Raw genomic sequence first — 12,655 nt, forward strand, 5'->3', positions numbered from 1 at the left:
GACCAAAACTCTATATGCCTTCATATCAAATCGGACACATACAGATGTACAGTAAGTTTCCATATACAGAACTTCTTTTTTGACGCCTGACACATTTACTTGGAACAGCTTTGAAAATGGCATCATTCTTTAAATGTGTTTTTCTGGTTTGTTTAAACAATGCTTTATCATTATGTAAATATATTAGTTCTACAACCTTTTTTTTTTTTTTAGTATCCTTGGTTTGGGAGAGCTACAGGTACTCTAAGAATCCAGCCTCAGAGTCAAAATCATGATAACGTTGCATCGGAGAGTTCACACAAACACAGAATTTCATCAGTATCACACATCTCTAGAGATTTAGGCCTTGTGACGTTTATTTATACACAACAAGCCAATACAAGTTTAACCCCTTCAGGACTGAGCCTGTTTTGGCCTTCAGGACGAAGCCTATTTTTCAAATCTGACGTGTCACCTTATGTGGTAATAACTCCGGAATGCTTTTACCTATCCAAGCGATTCTGAGATTTTCTCGTGACATATTGTACTTTATGTTAGTGAAAAAATGTGGTTGATAAATTCAATATTTATTTGTACAAAACACCAAGATTTGGAGAAAATTTGCAAACATTAGCATTTTTCTAAATTTAAATGTATCTGCTTCTAAAACAGATAGTAATACCACACAAAATAGTTACTAGTTAACATTTCCCATATGTCTACTTTAGTTTGGCATCGTTTTTTGAACATTCTTTTATTTTTCTAGGACGTTACAAGACTTAGAACTTTAGCAGCGATTTCTCATATTTTCAAGAAAATTTCAAAAGGCGATTTTTACAAGGACCGGTTCAGTTCTGAAGTGGCTTTGAGGGCCTTATATATTAGAAAGTCCCCATAAATCACCCCATTTTGAAAAGTGCACCCCTCAAAGTATTCAAAACAGCATTTAGAAAGTGTTTTAACCCTTTAGGCGTTTTACAGGAATTAAAGCAAAGTAGAGGTGAAAGTTACAAATTTCATTTTTTTTTTACAGAATTCATTTGTAATAAAAAAAATTCTATACCACAGAAGGTTTTACCCGAGAAATGTAACTTATTATTTATTGCCCAGATTCTGCAGTTTTTAGAAATATCCCACATGTGGCCCTAGTGCGCTAATTTACTAAAACACAGGCCTCAGAAGCAAAGGAGCACCTAGTGGATTTTGGGGCCTCCTTTTTTTTTAGCATATATTTTAGGTACCATGTCAGGTTTGAAGAGGTCATGTGGGGCCAAAACAATAAAGACCCCCAAAAATGACCTCATTTTGGAAACTACACCCCTCAAGGAATTTATCTAGGGGTATAGTTAGCATTTTTTTCTAAAAAAACACAGAAATGTTTAATTTTTTCAAGGAATAAAAGAGAAAAAACACCCCAACATATGTAAAGCATTTTCTCCCGATTATAGCAATACCCCATATGTGGTAATAAACTGCTGTTTGGACCCACAGCAGGACTCAAAAGGGAAGGAGCACCATTTGGATTTTGAAATTCTGATTTTGCTGGAATAGTTTTCAGTGCCGTGTTGCGTTTGAAATGCACTGGAGGGAACAAAAAAGTGACCCCATTTTGGAAACTACACTCATCAAGGAATTTTTCTAGGGGTAAAGTTAGCATTTTGACCCCACAGTTGTTTTGCTGAATTCATTGGAATTATTCTGTAAAGGTAAAAATCTACTTTTTTTCTGAAAAAAGGTAGCCATTTTTAATTTTTACAAGGAATAAAGGAGAAAAAGCACCCCACCATTTGTAAAACAATTTCTCCCGATTACGGATTTATGGCATATGTGGTAATAAACTGCTGTTTGGACCCACAGCAAGGCTCAGAAGGGAAGGAGCGCTATTTGGCTTTTGGAGCTCAAATTTAGCTGAAATGGTTTTTGGGTGCCATGTCGCATTTGAAAAGCCCCTGAGAGGCCAAAACAGCGGAAACCCCCCAAAAGTGGAAATTACACCACTTAAAGAATCTATTTAGGGATATAGCGGGCATTTAGACCCCACAAGTCTTTTGCAGGATTTATTAGAATTAGGCCGTGAAAATGAATATCAACATTTCTTCCACTAAAATGTTGAATTTTTTCAATTTCACAAAGGATAAAGGGGGAAAAAGCTGCCCAACATTTGTAAAGCAATTTCTCCCGAGTACGGCAATACCCCACGTGTGGTCATAAATGGTTTTTCATTAGAAAGTAATTAACCCTTTCTGGACTGATCCATTTTTTTATTTTTATTTTTAGTTTTTTCCTCCCTGCGTTCCAAGAGCCATAACTTTTTTTTTTCAGTCAATAGAGCGGTATGAGGGCTTATTTATTGAGGGACGAGCGGTCGTTTTTATTGGTACCATTTTTTGGTACATACAACTTTTTGAGCACTTTTTATTAAATTTTTAGGTAGAGCGAAGGTGACCAAAAAAAAGTGATCACGTGAGACGCTCCATACATCACCCCCCACACTAAGACATGCTATGTCGTGGTTCGCGAAGGGGTTAATGTGCAGCGGATGGTGCAGAGTGAAAATTAAAATTTTCCGCTGATATGCCATTTTAGTGCACTATATGTTATGCCCAGTTTGTGCCACTGAAGACAAATACCTCATAAAACATTAACCGGGTTCTCCCGGGTATGGCGATGCCATATCTGTGGACGTAAATTGGTGTTTAGGCACGCTGCAGGGCTCAGAAGGGAGGGAGCGCCATTTGGCTTTTGGGGTGCAGATGTAGCTTGGTAGTTGTTCTGTTTGGGGTTTTAATGGTGTTTCAGTTTATAATGTGGGGGCATAGGTTATCTGTGCGATGTACATCAGGGTATAATAAGAGGGTATAATAATGCAGTAAATAAATAATAATCCGCAGATGTGTGGCCGGTGTCGCACTGATAAATGGTGCCCAATCTTATCCGCTTTTGGACACTCTGCACATTTTGCATCGCCATATTCTGAGAGCCAGAACTTTTTTTATTTTTTCTCCACCGGAGCTGTGTGAGGGTTTATTCGTTGCGGGACAATCTGTAGTTTTCATTGGTACCATTTTGGGGTGGCAGAAATTTTCTTGATCACAGGCCGCTGATCGGCGACGGGGAGAGCAGGGCAGACGCCCTGCACAGTTAATCGCCGCTGCGGTGTAGTGCCGGGCGGCGGTTAACTGTTAAATCGCGGACGTAACTGCACGCCCAGGTGCGCAAAGTTACTGCTCACCTGGACGTGCATTTACGCTAAGGTGCGGGAAGGGGTTAAAAACCAATAGCATTCATATATGATTTAGTTCCAGCCCAGTTATAGAAGTAGATTAACCAATCACATTAAAGGTCACGTCATAGTATATAAATATATTACTTGCATAAAGAAACTACGGAAGGATATCTATATGTGGCCTCAGGAAATGCTCTTGAGCCCCCTCCATTGGAATTAAAGTTCCAGCTTTGTTAATTTTGCACCTGGAATAATTGTTTTGGGGAAAGTGGCATAAAATAAGACTTTAGTCTCATTAAAAAATTAGGACCTTATTTTGAGGTCGTAAAAACTTCAACCTGTTATTCTTCAAAACTATTTATTCACTGAGACTTTCAAGGCCCAACATATGTCTTCACATACTTATTAACTCTTTATACTACAGATTTTTTTGCTGAATGATTAATAATGAAACAATAATCACTAATTACTCTGATAATACCAATGTATGGCTTTTGTCATATGTTAATCATATACATCGGGAAGCTTCAGTGACATAAATGTCCATATGGACAGTTATCACTGGAACTTCCTGCACATGTCCGCAGGTAGTACCATCATCCTAGTCCATTTCTGCCCGCTGTCTGGCCTACCCGCACCAGAGGGAGTCAGGGGACTCCCCTCTCTTGTTTTCCCCAACCCCCTTACCACGGCCTTTGTATCCCACACCCACCCGGCAGCCTGACTATCCCCCCGACAAAGCAGTAGGAGTCCCCAGCTGCTTTTGGCTGATATGTTTTTCACATCGGAATCATTGTGAATTCCGCGGATAGCAAGGCTCTTATTGATGTCAATTGGAAATCGCCCCATTGTTCGGACACTGCATAATTTTCAGCGGAATAAGCCGCGGAAGCAACAAGCAGATTCTCTCCATTGAATGGGAATATTCTGCGTGTGGAAAATGTGGCTGTAAACTGCCAAACCGCAGCAGAAATCTGAGGGTCAGCCACACATTTCCGCAGCAGAAAATCGTAAGAATACACGTCAGATTTTTCCACTGAAGAAATTTGTTGTGTGAACGAGGACTTTTATCTCCCCTGGGTTAGCCCCAGTGGCGTAACTGTGACAGATACCCCAGGGAAGCTCCACTAAACTAGATTCCCGGAGGGAGATAAAAAGGAGCCATGGACAAGAATCATGAAGTGTTCTGCCCGGGAACATCGGCCCTGGGGTAACTCCTGACGTTACTGCCCATATATGGTGAGAGGGCATCGGGCTATTCGGATTATGTATCCCACTGTTCGCCTATGCCGTGGAATACGTTGCAACCTTCCGTCTGAGATGTACATCGGAAGTCCTCCTGACGCATACCTCCACCGGAAGGCAATAACGCAATGTGAGCCTATTCAGAAATACATCAGCAGCAGCACAAATTTCTTTGATAGTTTACTACCATATATCAGTCTGGAGTCCAGGCTGTTCAACTCAGAGAGCATTGCCTGGACTGGATACAATTGTATCCACAGCTGAGAGATCTTAAAACTGATGAAGAACTATAAATTATATTCAAAAGTTTTAAAACTTTTAATTTAGATGATGGTTAAACTGCATTTACCTAGAACTGGAAAACTCCTTTAAGATAACATTGTGAATATATGAAAAATGAAGCTATGCATAAACGTAGTAGGATACAACACATGACTCACTGCAATGATGGATCCGTTGAATATGCACTGTAGTACAGCATGCAATGTCATCACTTGTTTTGTTACTTTTCACAGCAAAAACCTGGCAGCAGTAAAGTAGCGAGTACAGCAAAGCAACCAAACCTGAAAGCTAACCGCAAGGAAACGGAAAAGCTCAATGCAGCCAAGGTTACAAAAAGCAAGGTAAGCAGTTGTGTTTTTTTAAGAAAAAATATTCATTATCATTTGGAATGTATACCCGGTAAAAGGAAGGGCAGGTCATCCTCTTACTGGAACCTCTGTTGCCCAACTATCTCTTCCAATCCCGGCTACCACTATGTCATATGACAGTAATGTGACTGCCTGATTCCTATAGAGTTTGCTGTGTGGAACGGAAGTCACTTATACAATGCATTCCTATGATGCTCACATTGGGCATCTCATAGGAATGCATAGTGAACGTGACTTCCAGCCCACACAGCACTGTAGGAATCGGCAGACACATTGCAGTCACGTGACATAACAGCGGCTGGGATCGGAAGAGATAGTTCGACAACAAAGCACCTGGTAAGAGGATAACCTGTCCTACCTTTGACCTGGTGTACTGGAGCCATGATAAAAAAAATAATCACAGGAGTATTCCTTTAAGGCACATACTAAAGAATTAAATCTCATTAAATGCTATTGTAGCAAACCCTGTGAGAATGTAAAGGATCTGCCAGGCACAGCTTCGGGGTTAACTCCCATAATTAATCAGTCAGCACCTGAATCTACATCCCTGAGACTGACTCCAGCTTCCACCACAAAGGCTGGCAGGCTTAGGAGTGGGAGAGCCTATCGCAACCTGGCCAGACTCAGCTAGCTCCCGCCCTCGGTCTATTTAAGCCTGCCCTTCCTGTCCCTCGGTGCTTGTGATTCTTTTCGTGTGGTTTCCTGGCCCAGCTACAGCTCCTTCTATTTTGATCCTGCTCCATACAGACCCTGGCTTACTGACTACTCTTCTGTTCTTCGTTTGGTACCTCGCACACTCCTGGCTTGACTCGGCTCGTTCACCACTCTGGTTGCTCACGGTGTTGCCGTGGGCACTGCCCCTTTCCCTTGCCTGTATTCCCTTGTATGTTTGTCGTGTTTGTCGTGCACTTACTGAGCGCAGGGGCCGCCGCCCAGTTGTACCCCGTCGCCTTGGGCGGGTCGTTGCAAGTAGGCAGGGACAGAGTGGCGGGTAGACTAGGGCTCACTTCTCCGTTTCCCTACCCCCCGTCATTACAGAGAAGTTTTAAGAAATATTAGGCATATGTGGGTTTAGCCTCAGGATGTAAACAATAATATGTTCATTTACTGAAAAGTTCAACATTAAAGGGAGTCTGTCACCGGAAATTTTTGGCATCAAACCAGCAGCACAGTAATATAGCGCAGTCTCACCTGAATCTAACTCTTTTTTCCTTTTTCAGCTGAGTTGCTCCGTTGCAGTGATAATCACTTTATTTCTTATATGCAAATGAGCTATTTAGAGCAACGAGGGCGTCACCGTTGCTCCAAACAGCTCTACCTTCTTTGCCCAGTCCGACCCTCCCTCCCTTCTTTGATTGACATGGCAAGGCAGTGTAAAAGCTGGGATCACGCCTGGCCCCGTATTCTCCTGAGCGCGCCCGGGCCTCTGCTTACGAATTGGCGCATGATTATGTCACACTACACCTGGGTACTATGCAGGTGAACTCCTCAAAGTCCCCATACATAAAAACATATCTGCCACCCAGGTCCATACACCTTATATTTGTTCTATTTTATATTTTTATATAACAAAATAAACATACCACAGGAGAAGGATGAGAATACTGAATAGAAGAAATGCAAAATACAGAGGAACTGATGAGCTTGTTAAATGTGTCTACTGAAGGCATACAATTGCCGGGAGATAGTACTGAATTAAATTAGATATTGCCATTCTCTTTAATCTGTCCCCAGCCCCTTTTATATTCCAAGAAAATATTCCTCTTCACTCCCGGTAGCAGTAAACAAAAAGAAAAAAAGAGAAAAAACAGAAACATGTTAACATAATATCTCCCCTCTACCCATGATTCCATCTTTATACCACCAAATATAGCCTTGTAGACCATCTAAAAAGCCTGTCAACCTCACACCTAAACCATGATATTATATTTACTGATGATTTTTTCAATATTCGGGACATTTTGTGGATTTTTCCTTTGGGTATCCTGTTGTCCGATTACTGGTTTTCAGCTTCCTACACCATAGCACTTTTTCTATTCTGTCAATTGCCATCAGTTTTTTAAAAGAAGGAGTGATAATTATTGTTTCATCTTACACAGTGCTTTTAACTCAAATGCCTTAAAGCAATTTAGCATCAGTCACCCTTGTATTCCACAATTTGTGTGTTTAGCATCTCATCAGCACTGGCCATTATGAAATAAACCACATTGCCCTTTTCATCTAGTTCTACTTGCACTGTTTCAAGAAATATCTGTGACACAGCTTTGTGAATTGTGGTTAATACCCTGTCACTTTTCGTGACCCATTGAGAGATGGATAGCTCTATGTGGCAATGATCAGACATACAAAACTGTAACACCCAGCGGTGTAATGAACAAGTCACTACTTTGCTTTCCTACGTTCCCATAATGCACGTAGAAAAAGTTGCAAAACCATGTTTATAATTCACGCAGCTTAACAATGGCATTTACACCAATTCCTATGTATATATATATATATATCTCCCATATTGTCTTTTTTCTGTTTTGTTGTAGTAGCGATTTTTGCAGTGACAACATGATCTGCCATCATATTGTTTGTCCCTTTTGTAGTAGCTGCTGTTTGTTTGAATGTCATAGACCATGCTGAAAAAGTGACAACCAAAATGGATATGAAAAAAAGAAACAAATGAAAAAAAAACCCAGTTATATTGCACTTGGTTATCTCTCCATTTTTTTTATTTACCAACATATGACCATTGTAAAGTTTCTGTTTTTTTCCACAAAATACATACATTACCTATACACAGGATAGAAGACAAGTGTGTGATCACTAAGAGCCCTACCCTGGGATCCCCATTGATCAATAGAATGGGGGACCTGAGTCCCCAATTCCTTCTCAACTTTCAATTTATTCGTGACCGCGACAAAGACATGGGGACTCGGGAACCACATTATGGTGATCAACGGGAATCCCAGTGGTGGAACTCCTAAAGATCGTACAATTAAAGGTGATAAATGTATTTGTTGAAAAACGCCTGTAAAATTTCTTTCTTTCTTTATAAATACAATATCTGCCGATAATCTTGCTGACAGTCTTGCTGGGCCATAGCAGTGGTTTAAAGAGGACCTGTCACCTGCCCAAAAAAACTGCAGTTGACATCTCAGTTAGATTGCAGGCGCCTCACAGATGCTTTTGAATTTTTTCTTCTACCCCCCACCGTTCCTGAGATGACGGGGCCGTTAATTCTGGCGTCCGATATGCAAATGAAGCCTTTGACTGTCAAGTGGGCGTTTACCTCTTATCAAGTGACAGGTGTTACCCACCCACTTGACAGTTAAAAGCCTTATTTGCATATCGGGCATCAAAACTAACGGCACCAATATTTCTCAGCAACGGTGGGGGCTAGAAAAAAAAAGTGGCAGAATCTGTGAGGTGCTTGCAATCTAACTGAGGTGTCAGCTGCATTTTTTTGGGCAGGTGACAGGTTCTCTTTAATTTTCTTGCATTCACCCTGCTCCTTCATCAGATCTATTCTTGCTCAAAAAGGGAAGGATTTTCATAATAGCAATGTCTGTGAACATTTCAGGAAATCTAAATCCCTAATATACAAGTGTAGCTGAACCAAATATGAACCTAAAGCAAAACTATTAAAAAATGCAAGTATTTCTAAACGGCAAAATAAAAAAAGAATATTTACCTTTATTTCCGGCCTCTGATAGTCCTCTTCCTCGCTGAAATCCTGGGCTCAGAAGTAATGGTAGTGCCCCATTAATGTGCGCTACCGATAGCAAAGAGGGCCCATAGCAAAGATCAAAATGGGCCCCATATTATGGTGCTGGGTTTTCCCTTGCTTGCGAACATTTCAGTTCCTCTAGAGAGGGGAGTTCTGCAGTTTCACAATCCAATAGCAAGGGGGTAGGTCAAACCAGAGCTGGGCCCTCTTTCTCCATGGAGGGAGAACCCCATAGCAGCGGTATAAGTTGCCTCTATTGTGTATACATCTTTGGTTAAAACCTCTTAAAACAATAAACTTGTAAAACACACAGAATGTAAATGTAAAAATAGCAAACACCAGGCTAAATATTAGTTTTATTAATATTTATTTATTATAGTGCCATCAACTTATGTAGCATAAAATTGGGGCAATACTTTGTAGCTAATACAAAAAGACAGTGTGGTACAGACAAACCTGACAGTGTTTACAGATTACGTTATTTAGGAATCCTGCCCATGAGAGCTTACAATCTATTAGGAGTATGGCATAGATACAAGCGGTCATGGAATGGAGTAGGCAGCTCTAGACATGTCAGGTAGAGGAAGTGTTGGAAAAACTCTGGGCCACCACCTAGGACTCTTTAGGCCGGGTCATACGCTTGTCAGAAGAGGTAGTTTTTCAGAGAGCGTCTGTAGAGTTGGACAATTTTGGATGGAATGAGGAATGGAATTCCAGAAGAGAGGGGAGGCACAAGAGAAGTATTTTATCCAAGAGGGTAAGGAGGTGATTAAAGGGGTAGAGAGGAAATAGTCATTGGCAGAGAGCGGAGATTAAATAATGAATAGCACGCTATCGCTTTATAGTATTCAATGTTTTAAGAGACTTTATGATAATAATTCTAAAACACATTTTACTCATTAATGCACATTGACCACAGCTACTAAAAAGATTGCTTGCTGTGCAAAAGTATAGACACCACAGCATCAGGCAGACACAACATCTTGTTTCAAAATTGGGGACTCCAAAAGAGGGAGTGTCACTTCAAAATTACATATAGTATTTCCAAGTTCAGACTTAAAGTATAACATGAGGAAAACCAAAGTGTTTGTATCGACCTGTGATTTAATAAACCATAAATGGTGTATATGCGGGACATTTCTTTTGGGTAACATAACTAGTGTAAGAGCTCCCGTTTTTTTGTCTTTACAGTGCATTAATTACAATGGCGCAAATTTTGTTTGTACACCTTATTTTTTATGTAATTTTTACCACCAAATAGAGAAGTGGTACAATCAAATTCATTAATGTAGTTTCTTGCAATTGATAGGAAAGAACACTAGATGGCACTAGTCGTGCAGATAATTGTTGCAGAATCCATCCAAGACCCAGTAATATAATACAATGCCATAATCAAATTAAAACATCCTCTCGTACTAATACTCTAGGCGATATTAACCACTTAGTATTTACAACTAGGGACTCTTGCTGTTCCTGACCACAACGATATCTTGTCAAAGTTTGACCAGTAACTGTTTTAACAGTTTTCCTGTAATGTTTGTACATTTTATACCGGAATTGTCCTCATTTGTATACAGATAAGTAGTAAATAATTAGAGAGTCTCACTGTCTCTTAGGGTATGTTCACACATGGCAGATTTGTTGCAGAAATATCTGTTCTATCTGCAGCATTTGCATGGATTTTTACAAACCTCATTTAGATGAATAGTAAAGTCACAGACGTTTCTGCAACAAATCTTCATGTGTGAACAATACATTACTCAACTATGTATCATAGCACACAAAAGGAAGTATTGCACAAAAACAAAGGAGAGAAATTATTAAGAGGTTTACTAAAGTGCTGCAAATTTTGTACACATTTTCTTAAAATTTTTCTTAGACTTTACACTTTTATGCCGCTCTCAGCTCTTTTCTTAAAAGTGGGTAAAGCTAAGTGGAAGGGGTTGTGGCCACCTTTACTATGATTTACACCAGAAACTGGCATAAATTATAGCCGATATCTATTGATTTCACTTTGTGGTGCACGGACAGCCGAAGCTGCGACACATTTATTAAGAGGTGTGCGACAGTCTTACTTATTTGGGCCAAAAGTCTAAAGTTTTTATCTTCCCTAAAATTCATGGATGTAGCTAAAGGCTCATGGGCCCCAGTGCAAAAGTTCTTCTTGGGGGGGGGGGGGGCCCAACTTCTCTTCATGGCCAATGGCTCATTTTACATCATGTGGATGGCTGGGTGCATCTGTGTTGCCTACCTGGGGAAGAGATGGCACCATGATGCATTATGGGAAGAAGACATAGTTACATAGTTAGTACGGTTGAAAAAAGACACATGTCCATCAAGTTCAACCAAGGGATGGGAAAAGGAAAGGTAAAAATTTCTACACATAGGAGCTAATATTTTTTTATTCTAGGAAATGATCTAAGCCTTTTCTAAAGCCATCTACTGTCCCTGCTGTGACCAGCTCCTGCGGTAGACTATTCCATAGATTCACAGTTCTCACAGTGAAGAAGGCTTGTCGCCTCTGCAGGTTGAACCTTTTTTTTTCTCCAGATGGAGGGAGTGCACCCTTGTTTTTTGAGCGGGTTTTACAAGGAACAGGATTTCACCATATTTTTTGTATGTGCCATTAATATATTTATATAAGTTAATCATTTCCCCCCTTAGTCGTCTTTTTTCAAGGCTAAATGGGTTTAACTCTTTTAATCTTTCCTCATAACTTAGATTCTCCATGCCCCATATTAGTTTAGTTGCTCTTCTTTGTATTTTTTCCAACTCCAGGGCATCCTTTCTATGAACTGGAGCCCAGAACTGAACTGCATATTCTAGATGAGGCCTCACTAATGCTTTGTAAAGTGCTAATATTACACCCCTGTCCCACGATTCCATGCCTCTTTTAATACACGACAATATCTTGCTGGGCTTTGAAGCAGCTGATTGACATTACATGCTGTTATTTAATTTATGATCTACGAGTACACCCAGATCCTTCTCAACAAGTGACTCCCCCAGTAAAGCTCCCCCTGGGACATATGATGCATGCAGATTGTTGGTACCCAGAGGCATAATTTTACATTTATCTACATTAAACTTAATTTGTCAAGTGGATGCCCAAACACTTGGTGTGTTCAAATCAGCTTGCAATTTACGAGGCAGTGTGATGCTCTGGACAATGTTCTACTGAAAAACCTTGGGTCCTGGCATTCATATGAATGTGACACGTAAGACAAGTACACCCCTTCATGGCAGCGTTATTCCTTAATGGCAGTGCCTTCTTACAGCAGGATAATGCCCCCGCCACACTGCAAAAATTGTCCAGGAATGGTTTGAGGAAGATAACGAAGTCCTTTAAAACCGGGCAATTATGGCCGTAACAATGCGCGCCGATCAACGAGACAGCTTGTTGATCGGCGCTCGTTTGCTCCTTTCACAATGAACTATGATCAGTAATGTACATATGGGGACGAGCGCTCATTACTACGATCGCTTGTCCCCATACATTTCTATCATGTCGGCAGCACGTCTCCCTGTTTACACTGGGAGATGTGCTGCCGACTACGATAATATTTATTGCTGCAAAAATGATACGATCAGACGATGAAAAAGCGTTTGCTCATCGGCCGATCGCTACCCTGGTTATACAGGGTAATGATCGAGAATGAGCGTTCATATGAACGCTCATTTGCCCGATCTTTGACACATCTAAAAGGGCCTTAAGTGTTCAAGGTGTTGACTTGTCCCCACTGATCATAGAATGGGGGTCCCAAGCCCCTTGTTCCTTGTCACTGTGGATAGAATTTAAATAAAGCGATGCCTCAGTGGTCGAGCATGCGCCTTGCTGCT

At 40.6% G+C, this 12,655-nt stretch overlaps 1 long non-coding RNA gene across 1 annotated transcript in view; it reads left to right on the forward strand.

The window, feature by feature from the left end:
• The first annotated feature begins 4,991 nt into the window (after nt 1-4,991).
• Nucleotides 4,992-12,655, forward strand: part of LOC142697948 (uncharacterized) — a 44,522-nt gene continuing 36,858 nt past the window's right edge. The window contains exon 1 of the long non-coding RNA XR_012865620.1: nt 4,992-5,073. This is a non-coding gene — a long non-coding RNA (uncharacterized LOC142697948). The remainder of the gene's footprint in view (nt 5,074-12,655) is intronic.

Source organism: Rhinoderma darwinii (assembly GCF_050947455.1).
Source record: "Rhinoderma darwinii isolate aRhiDar2 chromosome 10 unlocalized genomic scaffold, aRhiDar2.hap1 SUPER_10_unloc_2, whole genome shotgun sequence".
NCBI classification, from domain to species: Eukaryota; Metazoa; Chordata; class Amphibia; order Anura; family Rhinodermatidae; genus Rhinoderma; species Rhinoderma darwinii.